Raw genomic sequence first — 10,000 nt, 5'->3', positions numbered from 1 at the left:
ACCGACGCGGAATCTCTCCTCGGTCGCCGAGCCGAAGCTAATCGAACGCCTATAACACTCTTCCGAAGAAGAGCTACCTTGCGAACGACCAAAGTCAGCCCAGCAACCGGTCGCGGCCCTCGCCGAACGCTAGTGCAGCGCCGCGACGCCAGCGCAACCGTAAGAGTCTCCGAAGATCACTCAAACAGTAGGACAGCTCTCGCAGCGCCTGAAAACGTCCGGCGACTCGATGGGCGCCTCCGTTTGCCTCCAAGCGGTTTCACGTACTCTTTAACTCTCTCTTCAAAGTGCTTTTCAACTTTCCCTCACGGTACTTGTTCGCTATCGGTCTCGAGCCAGTATTTAGCCTTAGATGGAGTTTACCACCCGCTTAGGGCTGCATTTCCAAACAACCCGACTCCGGGAAAACCGCTAGGACGAATTACGACCGCCGCCAAGGGCCTAACACCCGCTCTGGGAAAAGGCCTCGATCAGAAGAACGTGGGCAGTCGTTGGTTCGCCGCATGCTGAATTCCATACGCTACATTTCCTCGCCCTCCAAAAAGGCTCGGATTTAGCGCTGGGCTTATCCCGCTTCACTCGCCGTTACTAGGGGAATCCTTGTTAGTTTCTTTTCCTCCGCTTAGTGATATGCTTAAGTTCAGCGGGTCGTCCCGCCCGATCTCAGGTCAAAAGTGATGTACTATAAAAGTACATGCGCTTTGTACGTCGGCCTTTTGAAGTCACTTAACTTATTCTCGAGCACCTACCGTCGTTGCTACCTCACCCGAGGCCAGCAGGCTGCTCACGCTTCAGCTGTGAAATCGCCAGACCAGCTGTCTTTGACGACACGCTCCTTAATACAGAAACGAGTCGCAGGCACTTTCAAACTAATGAAAGGATCGGTGTGTTAAAGACCCTGAGACGGACGTGGCCCCAGGATTACCCGAGGCCGCAATACGCGTTCAGAATATCGATGCTCAATGTGTCCTGCAATTCACATTACTTCTCGGAGCTAGCTCCGTCCTTCATCGACGCTCGAGCCGAGTGATCCACCGCTAAGAGATCTCTCGTGTTAATCAATCTCAATGCAACCAAAAAATCGTGTTCAAAAAGAAGCGGCCGCGCCAGCACTTGCGTGCTGAATTATTACTCCCGCTGTCAGGAAGCAACGCGACCGAACTATAACAGTTACAGGGCTCGGTCCCTTCGAAGAAGAGACGTCGCTTGAAATCAAATTTCGATTCGTTAATGATCCTTCCGCAGGTTCACCTACGGAAACCTTGTTACGACTTTTACTTCCTCTAAATGATCAAGTTCGATCGTCTTTTCGAACACCGGCGAGTGCGTTGCCGCACGTACCAGGCTCAATCGGAGGACCTCACTAAACCATTCAATCGGTAGTAGCGACGGGCGGTGTGTACAAAGGGCAGGGACGTAATCAACGCAAGCTAATGACTCGCGCTTACTGGGAATTCCTCGTTCAAGGGAAACAATTGCAAGTCCCTATCCCTAGCACGACCGGGGTTCAACGGATTACCCGGACCTTTCGACCTAGGGAACACACGATGATCCGGTCAGTGTAGCGCGCGTGCGGCCCCGAACATCTAAGGGCATCACAGACCTGTTATTGCTCAATCTCGTGTGGCTAAACGCCACTAGTCCCTCTAAGAAGTTGTCTCCGACCCAATGGGTCGAGCAGCTATTTAGCAAGTAAGAGTCTCGTTCGTTATCGGAATTAACCAGACAAATCGCTCCACCAACTAAGAACGGCCATGCACCACCACCCACAGAATCAAGAAAGAGCTCTCAATCTGTCAATCCTCGCTGTGTCCGGGCCGGGTGAGATTTCCCGTGTTGAGTCAAATTAAGCCGCAGGCTCCACTCCTGGTGGTGCCCTTCCGTCAATTCCTTTAAGTTTCAGCTTTGCAACCATACTTCCCCCGGAACCCAAAGACTTTGGTTTCCCGGAAGCTGCCGGACAGTTCTTAAGTTCGACACTGCCCGATCGCTAGTCGGCATCGTTTAAGGTCAGAACTAGGACGGTATCTGATCGTCTTCGAACCTCTGACTTTCGCTCTTGATTAAAGAAAACATTCTTGGCAAATGCTTTCGCAGTCGTTCGTCTTGCGCCGATCCAAGAATTTCACCTCTAACGGCACAGTACGGATGCCCCCGTCCGTTCCTATTAATCATTACCTCGTGCTCCGAAAACCAACAAAATAGAACCGAGGTCCTATTCCATTATTCCATGCAACATTATACAAGCGTAAAGCCTGCTTTGAACACTCTAATTTTTTCAAGGTAAACTTGCCGGACCACCGCAACACTCAGTTAAGAGCACCGCGAAGGCACCGACCAACAAGAACAACGAGGCCAGTGCTAGCCTTTCGACCGACCAACCTCGCCGTCCCTATATCCAACTACGAGCTTTTCAACCGCAACAACTTAAATATACACTTTTGGAGCTGGAATTACCGCGGCTGCTGGCACCAGACTTGCCCTCCAATGGATACTCGTTAAAAAGTTTAAAGTGTACTCATTCCAATTGCAGGACCTCGTACGAGGTCTGCATTGTTATTTTTCGTCACTACCTCCCCGAGCCGGGAATGGGTAATTTGCGCGCCTGCTGCCTTCCTTGGATGTGGTAGCCGTTTCTCAGGCTCCCTCTCCGGAATCGAACCCTGATTCTCCGTCACCCGTTACAACCTCGGTAGGCCGATACCGTACCGACGATAGTTGATAGGGCAGTTGCTTTAATGAGATGTCGCCAGCACTAGGCCGTGCGATCCGCAAGCTTATCCAGAGTCACCATTGTAACGACCCGAAAGCCGGTTAGTTTTGGTCTGATAAATGCGCGCCTCACGTCAGTTCGGCGCTTTACGCATGTATTAGCTCTAGAATTGCCACAGTTATCCATGTAAAAGCGTACAATCAAATGAACCATAACTGATTTAATGAGCCATTCGCAGTTTCACTGTACGTGAGCTCGTACTTACACTTGCATGGCTTAATCTTTGAGACAAGCATATGACTACTGGCAGGATCAACCAGATAACTATCCGAGGGCGTTTAAACCCGTTGCTCGACTGAGCGTTTTTACTGTATAAATACAGACCTTTTCTATCACTCGGCTTAAAAGCCTTGCGAACGTTACTGAAAGTCGGCGCCGGCCTTTTGCTGTTTAAAGCGCCAGCCCGCGTCGACTGCAGCATGCAGCTATACAACTGACTGTTCTTTCTCCCGACCAACCGTTTGCCTTCTGCCGGTTAACTCGTCAGCAGCAACACGCCATCTGTCTGCTGCAGTTACCCGCCTCGAGCCGTGCCTGCCTGCGTCGGCTACTCGTCTCGACGACTTCGCAAAGCTATAAGCCTACCGCCGCTGGACGCTTGTAGTTTTTCATACGCTGCTCCAATGCGTTTACATAGCACGTTCGCCGCCGCTGCAATAGCCGCGCCTCGGGTGCTAAACAGTAATGCTTTAAGCCCGCTTTCTCGCCAAGTCGACCGAACGCACAAACACGTCTCTCTCACTAGTGTAAAGTAATGCATACGTGTATGATGCTCAAATGTTGCTGTTGAACTTTTTTTGCCGATTTTTTTCAATTTGTTTGTTTCTTTTCAATTATTTTAATGTTTTAAGCTTATTTATGCTACGTTTAAATGTTTTAATACTTTTTTTATACTTTATTTAATATGTTTAAAAGAAATAAATAAAAAATAATATATATAAACTACTTTTTTTAATGTTTTAAATATGTTTGTTTATTATAAATAAACTTTATTTGTATTATTTTTTATTTAAACTTACTTTTTAAATCTTTATACTTGTTTTATCGTTTTAAGCACATTGCGATAAATATAATAAACAAAAAATTGAATGAAAATAATAATAATAATAAAAAAAAAAAAAAAAACATATGCTTATTTTATATGTTTCATTTTATTTTTATTTAAACTTACCTTTCAAACCTTAATACTCGTTTTATTTTTTTAAGCAGATCGCGATAAATATAATAAACAAACAATTAAATAAAAATAAATAAAAATAAAATAAAAAAATCAAACAAAAGCTTATTTTATATGTTTCATTTTATCTTTATTTAAACTTCCTTTTAAACCTTTATAATTGTTTTATTTTTTAAGCACATCGCGATAGATATAATAAACAAACAATGAAATAAAAATAATAATAATAATAATAATAATAAATCATAAGCTTATTTTGTATGTTTCATTTTATTTTATTTAAAACTTACAACTTAAACCTTTGTATTTGTTCTATTCTTTTAAGCACATCGCGATAAATATAATAAGCAAACAATTAAATAAAAATAAAATAAAAAATCAAACATAAGCTTATTTTATATGTTTCATTTTATCTTTATTTAAAATTACTTTTTAAACCTTTATAGTTGTTTTATTTTTTAAGCACATCGCGATAGATATAATAAACAAACAATGAAATAAAAATAATAATAATGAAAAAAAAATCATAAACTTATTTTATATGTTTCATTTTATTTTTATTTAAACTTACTTTTTAAATCTATATAGTTGTTTTATTTTTTAAGCACATGGCGATAAATATAATAAGCAAACAATTAAATAAAGATAATAACAAATAAATAAAACAATACGGCTAAACTATAAAAAGAAAACTAAATAACTGATAAATACTTGTAAAACATTATTTGAAAAATTTATTTTGAAACACAACACGATTGATTTATAAATAATAATATAATTTTAATTTGTGTAGTTCATTTAAAGTAGTCTCCCTTTTTGCTTCTGGTTTTATTAGAGTTATATATAACAATAAATTGTGTAGTTTATTTAAAGTAGTCTCCCTTTTTGCTTCTAGTTTAATTAAAGTTATATAACACATACTATAGTAAGTTAAATAAACTATAGTAACTTTATAAAACTACTTTACAAAATACATTTGTATAATTTAATAACTTTAAAATAACTATCAAGAATAAAATAGAATAGAATAGCTTTAAGTTTAGTATACAATTGGTATGTAAATTGTGTAGTTTATTGAAAGTAGTCTCCTTATTTGCTTCTGGTTTTACTTGAGTTACATAACGTTAAATAAACATACTTAATAAACGTAACCATCAATACTGTCATTTTAATAAAACTAAGTACAAATAACAATACAAATACAAGAACTTTAAAAAGCCTTCGCTTGTATCTGTTGGTAACAGTAAATAACCTATTATGACTCACAATACAAGAGTGCGAAATTTATTTTTCATTTGATTTTTCAGGTATTTATTTATTTGTGGAAATAAACTTTTTTATTACATTAGAAACTAATTGAATTTTTCCTCTAACTATACCTATTATTATATTTAGTATGCTTAAAAGTAATAAAATGAAACGTCGCGATTATATAATAAACAAACAATCAAACAAACAAAGAAATAAAAAAAAATATTTTTTTAAACTTATATTTCAACTATATGTCTTATTTTATTTTCATTTAAACTTACTTTAAACCTCTGTATTTGTTATATATATTTCAACACAATACGATTAAACTATAAGACAAACAACAAAATAAAATAATCACATTAATAAATACACTAAGCAAATAGCTAGAATAAATATAAATAGTTCAATATATACAATATATTTCTTCTATTTTTAAGTTACTTGTTAAACATATTTATTTAAAAATGTTTCTTTAGAATATAAAACTAACAGTTGTACAAATAAAGAAATTAAAAAGCCAAAACACATAACACTAACTTTTCATAAATTAGATATGCAAATATGAACAAAATAATAACTAAATTGTAAAGCTTTTGTAAACTGTGAACTTATAAACTTATAATAATAATTGCATATTCACTATTCACAATAGCTTTTTATTTAGTACACAACTGGTCTGTAAATTGTGTAGTTTATTGAAAGTATAATCCCGTTTTGCTTCTGGTTTAAATTAAGTTATACAACACATACTAAAGTAAATTAAATAAAGTAATTCACTACTATCTATTAAATAAAACCAATTTACAAAATACATTAATTTAAATTAAAGTGAATTTTGAACTTATAATAATAATTGCATATTCACTATTCAGAATTTCTTTAAATTTAGTACACAACTGGTCTGTAAATTGTGTTGGTTCTATTCAAGTACTCTCCTTGTTTGTTTTGTTTTAGTTGTATTTATTTTTAGATACTAGCACATTCAATACACATAATAAAGTAAACCAAATAAACTCTATTAATTTAAACTAAGTACAAATACATTAAGTTAATACAAAACTTTAAAAAGCTTTTGCTAGTATCTGTTGGTAACAGTAAATAACTTATTATGACTCACAATACAAAAGTGCAAAATTTATTTTCGTTTGATTTTTCAAGTAGCCACGCTTTTATTTGTTTGTGGACAAAAAGACTTTAAAGTTTTAGTATAAAAGACTAATTGTATTAATTTTAACTCAGAAAATTGTACTCTACAAGATGGTGCCATTATTTTTTCGATATCTCAAACTGGTCAAACCACTTTTTTAGCGCTCTAATTGGTTTAAACAGCAAATAACGTTATCTGATTGGCTTGAGTTTTTATTTGCTAATAACTAGAATTTACTTTTCTTTTAAGCGTTAAAGAAATGTAAATAAACGAGTAATAAGTATAAATAGGTCAGAAAGAAAAATAGTACAAAAAAGATGAATTCAAAAAGCAAAAGCCTACGGCACGTGGTATTCCCAAGCGGTCACCCATCTAAGTACTAACCACGCCCGACACTGCTTAACTTCCCAGATCGGACGAGATGGGGTGTGCTCAGTGTGGTATGGTCGTAGGCGTTTGAAAGCGTTTACAAGCCTTTATAAACCCTTCGGTTTGTTTAAAAAACCTATTTGCACTTGATTTACAATCGATTTGATATTTTAAAATTATTCCTTATAAAATTTTAACCTGAATTAACTTTTTTTTTGTTTTTTTAATCAACAGTTACTCCCAAACTGTACTAAAACTGTATTGTAACTGTACAAAAGTGTTTGTTTAAATTATTGTTATCTATAAATTACCTAAGACCAGGACAAGTAGAAGTAAAGTTTATTGAATTATTAAATAAATAAAATAAAATCGTAAAATAAAATAATACAATATGTTTACAATTTGTCATTGATCTATCCATTTATGTTATTGCATTACAAATACAAACATTTCATACATTCAAGAGTATTATTCATCAATCTTTTCAATATAATAAGTTTTAAATTTATATTTATTTTTAAATAATTCCTGACATTTTAGATTACCTGAGATTTTTTTTTAATTAAATTAATTTTAGTAATTAAATACTTGACGTTCTATTTTGTTTAATTTGATAACTCAACCATGCTTATTTTTTTTTTACTAATTTAAAGAACTATTAAACTAAAAGACATTACATACAGCTTCTAAAAGTTTTAAACACCTTAAAAAATATTATTATTTTAAAGATATATTAAAGAACTAAACAGATATTACTCCTAAAAAATCTTGTTAATAATATATAAAAAGTACTCAAAGTCAGACTCGGAAATATATATACTGTTGTATATCTTACTTGAAGTTCACTGTAATTGACACTGAAAAATTGACACTTGAAGTTCACTGAAAAATCAACCTATTTATATAGCAAAATATTTCTTTATCTTTGTCGTGGCGCGGTGGGTCAGTGGTCTTATCAGCTGACTCATAAGCAGAAGGTTGAGAGATCGAATCCCGCTAGTCGTCACGAAACACCACTATCGTTCAATGTTCGGGCTTCAAATTCTTTGAGATTATACTGTACTATTTATCTATCTAACTAATCTATCTAACAAATGTTGTTCAATCTAGGTTGTGGGTACTTGGGTCGAGTAATGCCTTTGACTTACAATCTGTTGTGGATTGACAATATTCCTCTATCTATCAATAAACAAATCTATCTAATAAATGTTGTTCAATCTAGGTTGTGGGTACTTGGGTCGAGTAATGCCTTTGACCTACAATCTGTTGTTGATTGTCAACATTCCTCTATCTATCAATAATGATTATATTCAATATTAAATGTTGATTAATTCAGTTGTAAGAAAACCAGTGCGCTGGTTAGGTTGGGTAAGGCCTTCGACTTACAATCTTGGGGATTATCAACGTTCATCACAAGTACAGTAACGATCTCATTGAATTTCCAGTTGGAACATTGGATTGTAGTGGTGGCCTACTTTGTAGGTTTTTTGCCTAGTTTGTTTTTTGCCTAGTAGTGTTTGCCTAGTTTGACAAACTATTGTATATATATTGTACAACTTTATTTGTATTATTTTTTATTTAAATTACTACTTATTATTAAAGAATTAAATTTTCTTAGAAAAAAAAAACTATGTATTTGAACTAATGCTTATTTTATATGTTTTGTTTTATTTTTATTCAAACTTACTTTAAACCTCTGTATTTTTTATACAATACGATTAAACTATATAACAGAAAAATAATTAAATAATCAAACTATTGAATAAGCAGTTAATTAGTGTGTTTTTTTATGCTTCTTTCATTTTTAACTTACTTGTTAACCATATTTCTTTTATTAAAGTATAAAACTAACAGTTACTAAATTTATATTTATTATATTTAAAAAAAAACTTCTATACTAACTCTAATTTCAAAGCATATTAAAACATACAAATTTTACCAACTAAATATTTATTTTTATTTTTATTATTATAATTTTCAAACATAAGCTTGTATACCTTATATACCTATATACCTCATATAGTAGGCTTGACATAACATAACATTATTTAATTCTTTTTGTTTGAAATAAACTCATTTAGTTATTAGTAAATTACAACATAAATGTTTATAACAATAAAACTAAGATTTAGCTTTTGAGTTAGTAAACTTTGATAGTTTTCTTTTAATAGTTTAATAGTCCTTATTTAAGTTCAAACAAAATTGCTATATATTTAATACACATACAAAAGTAAACTAAGTAAACGTAATTCAATAGTTTCTATTAAGTAAAAGTAATTACAAATACATTAAGTTAATACAAAACTTTAAAAAGCTTTTGCTAGTATCTGTTGGTAACAGTAAATAACTTATTATGACTCACAATACAAAAGTGCAAAATTTATTTTCGTTTGATTTTTCAAGTAGCCACGCTTTTATTTGTTTTTGGACAAAAAAACTTTAAAGTTTTAGTATAAAAGACTAATTGTATTAATTTCAACTCAGAAAATTGTACTCTACAAGATGGTGCCATTATTTTTTCGATATCTCAAACTGGTCAAACCACTTTTTTAGCGCTCTAATTGGTTTAAACAGCAAATAACGTTATCTGATTGGCTTGAGTTTTTATTTGCTAATAACTAGAATTTACTTTTCTTTTAAGCGTTAAAGAAATGTAAATAAACGAGTAATAAGTATAAATAGGTCAGAAAGAAAAATAGTACAAAAAAGATGAATTCAAAAAGCAAAAGCCTACGGCACGTGGTATTCCCAAGCGGTCACCCATCTAAGTACTAACCACGCCCGACACTGCTTAACTTCCCAGATCGGACGAGATGGGGTGTGCTCAGTGTGGTATGGTCGTAGGCGTTTGAGAGCGTTTACAAGCCTTTATAAACCCTTCGGTTTGTTTAAAAAACCTATTTGCACTTGATTTACAATCAATTTGATATTTTAAAATTAATCCTTATAAAGTTTTAACTTGATGTAAGTATTTTTTTTATTAAAACCTATTTTTTTGGTGTTTTAATTACAATTACTCCCTGTAACTTTATTTAAGACTTTGTTTAAAAGATTGTTAACTATATTCTATATTAAATACTATGATAATTAGAAGTAAAGTTTATTAAGTGATTAAACTAAATAAAAAATATTGTTAAAATAAACATGTTGTGTTTAGTTTGTTTTACTATTTCTCATTGTTCTATTTATAGATGGTATTGTTTTACTTCAAGAATATTTATAGTTAGTTTCTAAAGAATATCTCATACTACATCAGATTTTACGATTAACTTAATTTTAG

The 10,000-nt window shown here is 33.4% G+C and overlaps 4 non-coding genes and 1 pseudogene across 4 annotated transcripts; all 5 read right to left on the bottom strand.

Annotated features, from left to right (window-relative positions):
* LOC145848008 (large subunit ribosomal RNA) overlaps positions 1–671 on the bottom strand; it is a 2,575-nt pseudogene extending 1,904 nt beyond the window's left edge.
* A 222-nt stretch (positions 672–893) lies between these two features.
* Positions 894–1,046, bottom strand: LOC145848011 (5.8S ribosomal RNA). The gene has a single exon (XR_014371662.1). It is a non-coding gene; the product is annotated as a 5.8S ribosomal RNA (ribosomal RNA).
* A 182-nt stretch (positions 1,047–1,228) lies between these two features.
* Positions 1,229–3,036, bottom strand: LOC145848002 (small subunit ribosomal RNA). The gene has a single exon (XR_014371655.1). It is a non-coding gene; the product is annotated as a small subunit ribosomal RNA (ribosomal RNA).
* Positions 3,037–6,686: 3,650 nt separating this feature from the next.
* LOC145848005 (5S ribosomal RNA) lies at positions 6,687–6,805 on the bottom strand. Its single transcript, XR_014371656.1, has one exon. It is a non-coding gene; the product is annotated as a 5S ribosomal RNA (ribosomal RNA).
* Positions 6,806–9,447: 2,642 nt separating this feature from the next.
* Positions 9,448–9,566, bottom strand: LOC145847995 (5S ribosomal RNA). Its single transcript, XR_014371647.1, has one exon. It is a non-coding gene; the product is annotated as a 5S ribosomal RNA (ribosomal RNA).
* Positions 9,567–10,000: the final 434 nt, after the last annotated feature.

Source organism: Thalia democratica, unplaced genomic scaffold (assembly GCF_965202585.1).
Source record: "Thalia democratica unplaced genomic scaffold, ktThaDemo2.hap1.1 HAP1_SCAFFOLD_1191, whole genome shotgun sequence".
Lineage (NCBI taxonomy): Eukaryota > Metazoa > Chordata > Thaliacea > Salpida > Salpidae > Thalia > Thalia democratica.
This window is presented reverse-complemented; position numbering and strand designations above follow the sequence as displayed.